The following is a 10260-nucleotide window of genomic DNA, read 5'->3' on the forward strand; positions in this document are numbered from 1 at the left end:
CAGGCCCCACCCCCAGGATCCAGCTCCCACCCCCAGGGGCCAGGTGCCAATCCCAGGAGCCAGGCCCCACCCCCAGGATCCAGCTCCCACCCCCAGGGGCCAGGTGCCAATCCCAGGGGCCAGGCCTCATTCCCAGAAGCTCAGGGGAGTGGGATGGGGAATGTGAAGCCTGGTCCTGCTCTGACCTCCCTACACCCTCACCATCAGGAAACAGGCCATTCTTGTACTGACCTTTCTTAGGGATAGTCTCAATCACTGGAGTTAACCCCAGGAAGAGGAAGGGACTGGTGCAGGATATGGTGGAGAGAAGGAAAAAGGGAGATAGAGAGAGAGAAAAAGAGGGGGCGGGGAAAGGAAGGAAGAGAGAGAGAGAGGAAAGGTGGGGGAGAGAGAGGGAGAGAGAGAGAGGAAAGGGGGATGAGAGTGGAAAAGGTGAGGGGTGGAGAGAGAGAGTAAATGGGGGTAGAGGGCGGAAAGGGAGGAGAGAGAGAAGTAGGGGGATGAGAAAGAGGAAGGGGGGGAGAGAGAGAGAGAGGAAAGGGAGTTACGGAATCGGAGGAACTCGAACAGATAACCAGGAGAGGAGGAGTGTGTGATCAAGTGAGTATTGTCTGCTCATGTTAAACCCAGTTTCCCTCCAGCATCTCAAGTCTGTTTGTACTCTCCAATGGAGAATGACCCTGGAACCTGCTCGAACATTAACACGATCCAGCTCCCCACCATCTCAGCTCATCAGCTACAGAAGCCTTCATTTATTACCTTGAAACTTGACTCTGTTGGCTTTCCAAATGCTGAGAACATCAGCTAACCTCACACTGTGCCAGCCCCAGCCTGACCTCCCCCATACAGTTCTCTTCAATCTTCACAGTGAGCTGCTAATACCCTCCTCTCCTCCAGAACCAGTGCTGGTTCTAAATTCCCATCCTCCTTCTTAAATGCTTTCACATCTTCACCCCCTCCCTATCCCCTACATCCCCCTCCCTATCCCCTACGCCCCCTCCCTATCCCCTACGCCCCCTCCCTATCCCCTACGCCCCCTCCCTATCCCCTACACCACCCTCCCTATCCCCTACACCCCCCTCCCTATCCCCTACACCCCCCTCCCTATCCCCTACACCCCCCTCCCTATCCTCCACACCCCCCTCCCTATCCTCCACACCCCCCTCCCTATCCTCCACACCCCCTCACTATCCCCTACACCCGCTCACTATCCCCTACACCCGCTCCCTATCCCCTACACCCCCTCCCTATCCCCTACACCCCCTCCCTATCCTCCACACCCCCTCCCTATCCCCTACACCCCCTCCCTATCCTCCACACCCCCTCCCTATCCTCCACACCCCCTCCCTATCCTCCACACCCCCTCCCTATCCTCCACACCCCTTCCCTATCCTCCACACCCCTTCCCTATCCCCTACACCCCCCTCCCTATCCCCTACACCCCCCTCCCTATCCCCTACACCCCCCTCCCTATCCCCTACACCCCCCTCCCTATCCCCTACAACCCCCTCCCTATCCCCTACAACCCCCTCCCTATCCCCAACACCCCCCTCCCTATCCCCAACACCCCCCTCCCTATCCCCAACCCCCTCCCTATCCCCTACAAACCCCTCCCTATCCCCTACAAACCCCTCCCTATCCCCTACAAACCCCTCCCTATCCCCTACAAACCCCTCCCTATCCCCTACAACCCACTCCCTATCCCCTACAACCGCCTCCCTATCCCCTACACCCCCCTCCCTATCCCCTACACCCCCCTCCCTATCCCCTACAACCCCCTCCCTATCCCCTACACCCCCCTCCCTATCCCCTACACCCCCCTCCCTATCCCCTACACCCCCCCCCCTATCCCCTACACCCCCCCCTCCCTATCCCCTACACCCCCCCTCCCTATCCCCTACACCCCCCCTCCCTATCCCCTACACCCCCCCTCCCTATCCCCTACACCCCCCTCCGTATCCCCTACACCCCCCTCCGTATCCCCTACACCCCCCTCCGTATCCCCTACACCCCCCTCCCTATCCTCCACACCCCCCTCCCTATCCTCCACACCCCCCTCCCTATCCTCCACACCCCCCTCCCTATCCTCCACACCCCCCTCCCTATCCTCCACACCCCCCTCTCTATCCTCCACAGCCCCCTCCCTATCCTCCACAGCCCCCTCCCTATCCTCCACACCCCCCTCCCTATCCTCCACACCCCCCTCCCTATCCCCTACACCCCCTCCCTATCCCCTACACCCCCTCCCTATCCCCTACACCCCCTCCCTATCCCCTACACCCCCTCCCTATCCCCTACACCCCCTCCCTATCCCCTACACCCCCTCCCTATCCTCCACCCCCCCTCCCTATCCTCCACACCCCCTCCCTATCCTCCACACCCCCTCCCAATTCTCCACACCCCCTCCCAATCCTCCACACCCCCTCCCAATCCTCCACACCCCCTCCCAATCCTCCACACCCCCTCCCAATCCTCCACACCCCCTCCCTATCCCCTACACCCCCTCCCTATCCCCTACACCCCCTCCCTATCCTCCACACCCCCTCCCTATCCTCCACACCCCCTCCCTATCCCCTATCCTCCACACCCCCTCCCTATCCCCTATCCTCCACACTCCCTCCCTATCCCCTATCCCCTACCTATCCTCCATACCCCCTCCCTATCCTCCATACCCCCTCCCTATCCTCCACACCCCCTCCCTATCCTCCATACCCCCTCCCTATCCCCTACACCCCCTCCCTATCCGTTACACCCCCTCCCTATCCGTTACACCCCCTCCCTATCCGTTACACCCCCTCCCTATCCCCAACACCCCCTCCCTATCCCCAACACCCCCTCCCGATCCCCAACAAGCCCTCCCTATCCCCTACACCCCCTCCCTATCCCCTACACCCCCTCCCTACCCCCTACACTCCCTCCCTACCCCCTACACTCCCTCCCTATCCCCTACACCCCCTCCCTATCCACTACACCCCCTCCCTATCCCCCACACCCCCTCCCTATCCCCCACACCCCCTCCCTATCCCCCACACCCCCTCCCTATCCCCCACACCCCCTCCCTATCCTCCAAACCCCATCCCTATCCCCTATACCCCCTCCCTATCCCCTATACCCCCTCCCTATCCCCTATACCCCCTCCCTATCCCCTATACCCCCTCCCTATCCGCTACACACCCTCCCTATCCCCTACACCCCCCCTATCCCCTACACCCCCTCCCTATCCTACACACCCCCTCCCTATCCCCTACACCCCCTCCCTATCCCCTACACCCCCTCCCTATCCCCTACACCCCCTCCCTATCCTCCACACCATCTCCCTATCCCCTAAACCCTCTCCCTATCCACTAAACCCTCTCCCTATCCACTAAACCCTCTCCCTATCCTCCACACCCCCTCCCTATCCCCTACACCCCCTCCCTATCCTCCAAACCCCATCCCGATCCCCTACACCCCCCTCCCTATCCCCAACACCCCCCTCCCTATCCCCTACAAACCCCTCCCTATCCCCTACAAACCCCTCCCTATCCCCTACAAACCCCTCCCTATCCCCTACAAACCCCTCCCTATCCCCTACAAACCCCTCCCTATCCCCTACAAACCCCTCCCTATCCCCTACAACCCACTCCCTATCCCCTACAACCGCCTCCCTATCCCCTACACCCCCCTCCCTATCCCCTACAACCCCCTCCCTATCCCCTACACCCCCCTCCCTATCCCCTACACCCCCCCTCCCTATCCCCTACACCCCCCTCCGTATCCCCTACACCCCCCTCCGTATCCCCTACACCCCCCTCCGTATCCCCTACACCCCCCTCCCTATCCTCCACACCCCCCTCCCTATCCTCCACACCCCCCTCCCTATCCTCCACACCCCCCTCCCTATCCTCCACACCCCCCTCCCTATCCTCCACACCCCCCTCTCTATCCTCCACAGCCCCCTCCCTATCCTCCACACCCCCCTCCCTATCCTCCACACCCCCCTCCCTATCCTCCACACCCCCCTCCCTATCCCCTACACCCCCTCCCTATCCCCTACACCCCCTCCCTATCCCCTACACCCCCTCCCTATCCCCTACACCCCCTCCCTATCCTCCACACCCCCTCCCTATCCTCCACACCCCCTCCCAATCCTCCACACCCCCTCCCAATACTCCACACCCCCTCCCAATCCTCCACACCCCCTCCCAATCCTCCACACCCCCTCCCTATCCCCTACACCCCCTCCCTATCCCCTACACCCCCTCCCTATCCTCCACACCCCCTCCCTATCCTCCACACCCCCTCCCTATCCCCTATCCTCCACACCCCCTCCCTATCCCCTATCCTCCACACCCCCTCCCTATCCCCTATCCCCTACCTATCCTCCATACCCCCTCCCTATCCTCCATACCCCCTCCCTATCCTCCACACCCCCTCCCTATCCTCCATACCCCCTCCCTATCCCCTACACCCCCTCCCTATCCGTTACACCCCCTCCCTATCCGTTACACCCCCTCCCTATCCCCAACACCCCCTCCCTATCCCCAACACCCCCTCCCGATCCCCAACAAGCCCTCCCTATCCCCTACACCCCCTCCCTATCCCCTACACCCCCTCCCTATCCCCTACACCCCCTCCCTATTCCCTACACTCCCTCCCTATTCCCTACACCCCCTCCCTATCCTCCACACGCCCTCCCTACCCCCTACACTCCCTCCCTACCCCCTACACTCCCTCCCTATCCACTACATCCCCTCCCTATCCCCTACACCCCCTCCCTATCCACTACACCCCCTCCCTATCCCCCACACCCCCTCCCTATCCCCCACACCCCCTCCCTATCCTCCAAACCCCATCCCTATCCCCTATACCCCCTCCCTATCCCCTATACCCCCTCCCTATCCCCTATACCCCCTCCCTATCCCCTATACCCCCTCCCTATCCGCTACACACCCTCCCTATCCCCTACACCCCCTCCCTATCCTACACACCCCCTCCCTATCCCCTACACCCCCTCCCTATCCCCTACACCCCCTCCCTATCCCCTACACCCCCTCCCTATCCTCCACACCATCTCCCTATCCCCTAAACCCTCTCCCTATCCACTAAACCCTCTCCCTATCCTCCACACCCCCTCCCTATCCCCTACACCCCCTCCCTATCCTCCAAACCCCATCCCGATCCCCTACACCCCCTCCCTATCCACTACACCCCCTCCCCTATCCCCTACACCCCCTCCCCTATCCCCTACACCCCCTCCCCTATCCCCTACACCCCCTCCCCTATCCCCTACACCCCCTCCCCTATCCCCTACACCCCCTCCCCTATCCCCTACACCCCCTCCCCTATCCCCTACACCCCCTCCCCTATCCCCTACACCCCCTCCCCTATCCCCTACATCCCCTCCCCTATCCCCTACACCCCCTCCCCTATCCCCTACACCCCCTCCCCTATCCCCTACACCCCCTCCCCTATCCCCTACACCCCCTCCCCTATCCCCTACACCCCCTCCCCTATCCCCGACAACCCCTCCCCTATCCCCGACAACCCCTCCCCTATCCCCGACAACCCCTCCCCTATCCCCGACAACCCCTCCCCTATCCCCTACACCCCCTCCCCTATCCCCTACAACCCCTCCCCTATCCCCTACACCCCCTCCCCTATCCCCTACACCCCCTCCCCTATCCCCTACACCCCCTCCCCTATCCCCGACAACCCCTCCCCTATCCCCTACAACCCCTCCCCTATCCCCTACACCCCCTCCCCTATCCCCTACACCCCCTGCCCTATCCCCTATCCCCTACACCCCCTCCCCTATCCCCGACACGCCCTCCCCTATCCCCTACACGCCCTCCCCTATCCCCTACACCCCCTCCCCTATCCCCTACACCCCCTCCCCTATCCCCTACACCCCCTCCCCTATCCCCTACACCCCCTCCCCTATCCCCTACACCCCCTCCCCTATCCCCTACACCCCCTCCCCTATCCCCTACACCCCCTCCCCTACACCCCCTCCACCCCCTCCCCTACACCCCCTCCCCTATCCCCTCCACCCCCTCCCCTATCCCCTCCACCCCCTCCCCTATCCCCTCCACCCCCTCCCCTATCCCCTCCACCCCCTCCCCTATCCCCCCTCCCATATCCCCTACACCCCCTCCCCTATCCCCTACACCCCCTCCCCTACACCCCCTCCCCTATTCCCTACACCCCCTCCCCATCCCCTACACCCCTCCCCATCGCGTACACCCCCTCCCCATCGCGTACACCCCCTCCCCATCCCCTACACCCCCTACACCCCCTCCCTATCCCCTACACCCCCTATCCCCTACACTCTCACCCTAATCCCAACACCCCCTCCCTATCCCGAACACCCCCTCCCTATCTGCAACACACCCCACCCAAACCACAACACCCACCACCCTATCCTCTACACCCCCACCCTATCCCCTACACCCCCACCCTATCCCCTACACTCCCTCCCTATCCCCCACGCACCCTCCCTATCCCCCACGCCCCCTCCCTATCCCCTACACCCCCACCCTATCCCCTACGCCCCCACCCTATCCCCTACGCCCCCGCCCTATCCCCTACGCCCCCTCCCTATCCCCTACGCCCCCTCCCTATCCCCTACGCCCCCTCCCTATCCCCTACGCCCCCTCCCTATCCTCCACACGCCCTCCCTATCCCCTACACCCCCTCCCTATCCCCTACACCCCCTCCCTAACCCCTACACCCCCTCCCTATCCCCTACACCCCCTCCCTATCACCTACACCCCCCTCCCTATCCCCAACACCCCCTCCCTATCCCCTCCACCCCCTCCCTATCCCCTCCCTATCCCCTACACTCCCTCCCTATCCTCCATACCCCCTCCCTATCCTCCATACCCCCTCCCTATCCTCCATACCCCCTCCCTATCCCCTACACCCCCTCCCTATCCCCTACACCCCCTCCCTATCCCCTACACCCCCTCCCTATCCCCTACACCCCCTCCCTATCCCCTACACCCCCTCCCTAACCCCTACACCCCCTCCCTATCCCCTACACCCCCTCCCTATCACCTACACCCCCCTCCCTATCCCCTACACCCCCCTCCCTATCCCCTACACCCCCCTCCCTATCCCCTACACCCCCCTCCCTATCCCCTACACCCCCCTCCCTATCCCCTACACCCCCCTCCCTATCCCCTACACCCCCTCCCTATCCGCTACACCCCCCTCCCTATCCGCTACACCCCCCTCCCTATCCGCTACACCCCCTTCCCTATCCTCTACACCCCCCTCCCTATCCCCTACACCCCCCTCCCTATCCCCTACACCCCCCTCCCTATCCCCTACACCCCCCTCCCTATCCCCTACACCCCCCTCCCTATCCCCTACACCACCCTCCCTATCCCCTACACCCCCCTCCCTATCCCCTACACCCCCCTCCCTATCCCCTACACTCCCCTCCCTATCCCCTACACCCCCTCCCTATCCCCTACACCCCCCTCCCTATCCTCCACACCCCCCTCCCTATCCTCCACACCCACTCCCTATCCTCCACACCCCCTCCCTATCCTCCACACCCCCCTCCCTATCCTCCACACCCCCTCCCTATCCCCTACACCCCCTCCCTATCCCCTACACCCACTCCCTATCCCCTACACCCCCTCCCTATCCCCTACACCCCCTCCCTATCCCCAACACCCCCTCCCTATCCCCTCCACCCCCTCCCTATCCCCTCCACCCCCTCCCTATCCCCTACACCCCCTCCCTATCCCCTACACCCCCTCCCAATCCTCCACACCCCCTCCCAATCCTCCACACCCCCTCCCAATCCTCCACACCCCCTCCCTATCCCCTACACCCCCTCCCAATCCTCCACACCCCCTCCCTATCCCCTACACCCGCTCCCTATCCTCCACACCCCCTCCCTATCCTCCACACCCCCTCCCTATCCCCTACACCCCCTCCCTATCCCCTACACCCCCTCCCTATCCCCTACACCCCCTCCCTATCCCCTACACCCCCTCCCTATCCCCTACACCCCCTCCCTATCCCCTACACCCCCTCCCTATCCCCTACACCCCCTCCCTATCCCCTACACCCCCTCATTATCCTCCACACCCCCTCCCTATCCTCCACACCCCCTCCCTATCCTCCACACCCCCTCCCTATCCCCTATCCTCCACACCCCCTCCCTATCCCCTATCCTCCACACCCCCTCCCTATCCCCTATCCTCCACACCCCCTCCCTATCCCCTACACCCCCTCCCTATCCTCCATACCCCCTCCCTATCCTCCATACCCCCTCCCTATCCTCCATACCCCCTCCCTATCCTCCATACCCCCTCCCTATCCTCCATACCCCCTCCCTATCCCCAACACCCCCTCCCTATCCTATCCCCTACACCCCCTCCCTATCCCCTACACACCCTCCCTATCCCCTACACACCCTCCCTATCCCCCACACCCCCTCCCTATCCTCCACACCCCCTCCCTATGCTCCACACCCCCTCCCTATCCTCCATACCCCCTCCCTATCCTCCATACCCCCTCCCTATCCTCCATACCCCCTCCCTATCCTCCATACCCCCTCCCTATCCTCCATACCCCCTCCCTATCCCCAACACCCCCTCCCTATCCTACCCCCTACACCCCCTCCCTATCCCCTACACCCCCTCCCTATCCCCTACACACCCTCCCTATCCCCCACACCCCCTCCCTATCCTCCACACCCCCTCCCTATCCTCCACACCCCCTCCCTATCCTCCACACCCCCTCCCTATCCCCTATCCTCCACACCCCCCCTCCCTATCCTCCATACCCTCTCCCTATCCTCCATACCCCCTCCCTATCCTCCATACCCCCTCCCTATCCGCCATACCCCCTCCCTATCCGCCATACCCCCTCCCTATCCTCCATACCCCCTCCCTATCCTCCATACCCCCTCCCTATCCTCCATACCCCCTCCCTATCCCCAACACCCCCTCCCTATCCACTACACCCCCTCCCTATCCCCTACACCCCCTCCCTATCCCCTACACCCCCTCCCTATCCCCTACACCGCCTCCCTATCCCCTACACCCCCTCCCTATCCTCCACACCCCCTCCCTATCCTCCACACCCCCTCCCTACCCCTACACCCCCTCCCTATCCCCTACAACCCATCCCTATCCCCTACACCCCCTCCCTATCCCCTACACCCCCTCCCTATCCCCTACACCCCCTCCCTATCCCCTACACCCCCTCCATATCCCCTACACCCCCTCCATATCCCCTACACCCCCTCCCTATTCTCCAAACCCCATCCCTATCCCCTATACACCCTCCCTATCCCCTATACCCCCTCCCTATCCTCCACACCCCCTCCCTATCCTCCACACCCCCTCCCTATCCCCTACACCCCCTTCCTATCCCCTACACCCCCTCCCTATCCCCTACACCCCCTCCCTATCCTCCACACCCCCTCCCTATCCTACACACCCCCTCCCTATCCTCCACACCCGTCCCTATCCCCTACACACCCTCCCTATCCCCTACACCCCCTCCCTATCCCCTACACCCCCTCCCTATCCTCCACACCCCCTCCCTATCCTCCACACCCCCTCCCTATCCTCCACACCCCCTCCCTATCCTCCACACCCCCTCCTTATCCTCCACACCCCCTCCCTATCCCCCACACCCCCTCCCTATCCCCCACACCCCCTCCCTATCCCCCACACCCCCACCCTATCCCCCACACCCCCTCCCTATCCTCCACACCCCCTCCCTATCCCCTAAACCCTCTCCCTATCCTCCACACCCCCTCCCTATCCCCTACACCCCCTCCCTATCCCCTAAACCTTCTCCCTATCCTCCACACCCCCTCCCTATCCCACACACCCCCTCCCTATCCTCCACACCCCCTCCCTATCCCCCACACCCCCTCCCTATCCTCCACACCCCCTCCCTATCCTCCACACCCCCTCCCTATCCTCCACACCCCCTCCCTATCCTCCACACCCCCTCCCTATCCTCCACACCCCCTCCCTATCCCCTATCCTCCACACCCCCTCCCTATCCCCTACACCCCCTCCCTATCCTCCATACCCTCTCCCTATCCTCCATACCCCCTCCCTATCCGCCATACCCCCTCCCTATCCGCCATACCCCCTCCCTATCCGCCATACCCCCTCCCTATCCGCCATACCCCCTCCCTATCCTCCATACCCCCTCCCTATCCTCCATACCCCCTCCCTATCCTCCATACCCCCTCCCTATCCCCTACACCCCCTCCCTATCCCCAACACCCCCTCCCTA

Source organism: Chiloscyllium plagiosum, unplaced genomic scaffold, assembly GCF_037043375.1.
Source record: "Chiloscyllium plagiosum isolate Xiang-an unplaced genomic scaffold, Cpla_swu_hap1 HiC_scaffold_25, whole genome shotgun sequence".
NCBI classification, from domain to species: domain Eukaryota; kingdom Metazoa; phylum Chordata; class Chondrichthyes; order Orectolobiformes; family Hemiscylliidae; genus Chiloscyllium; species Chiloscyllium plagiosum.